This window comes from Fulmarus glacialis, unplaced genomic scaffold (assembly GCF_000690835.1).
Source record: "Fulmarus glacialis isolate BGI_N327 unplaced genomic scaffold, ASM69083v1 scaffold25863, whole genome shotgun sequence".
Classification (NCBI taxonomy): domain Eukaryota; kingdom Metazoa; phylum Chordata; class Aves; order Procellariiformes; family Procellariidae; genus Fulmarus; species Fulmarus glacialis.
The window spans coordinates 1-232 of record NW_009201349.1 but is presented as its reverse complement, the minus strand read 5'-3'; positions in this window follow the sequence as shown (position 1 = coordinate 232).

The window sequence follows — 232 nt, the reverse complement described above, 5'->3', positions numbered from 1 at the left end:
CCGCCTTTTCCTGACACAACCAATAAAGGGCCCCGTGATCCTTTTTCTTTCTTTCCTTGTGAAATGGGAAGGTTCAGGGGAGTCTCTAGCAAACATTTGTGGTCAGGGGATGGGGGGTAAAGGGTGTCCCCAGCGTGGGAACCCGTGGGGCTTTGCAGGCTGGGAGCGGGAGGGGTGTGAGTCTGGCTGGTGCATCACGGCGTTGAGGGTCCCCGCTTTGTCCTGGGGTCCA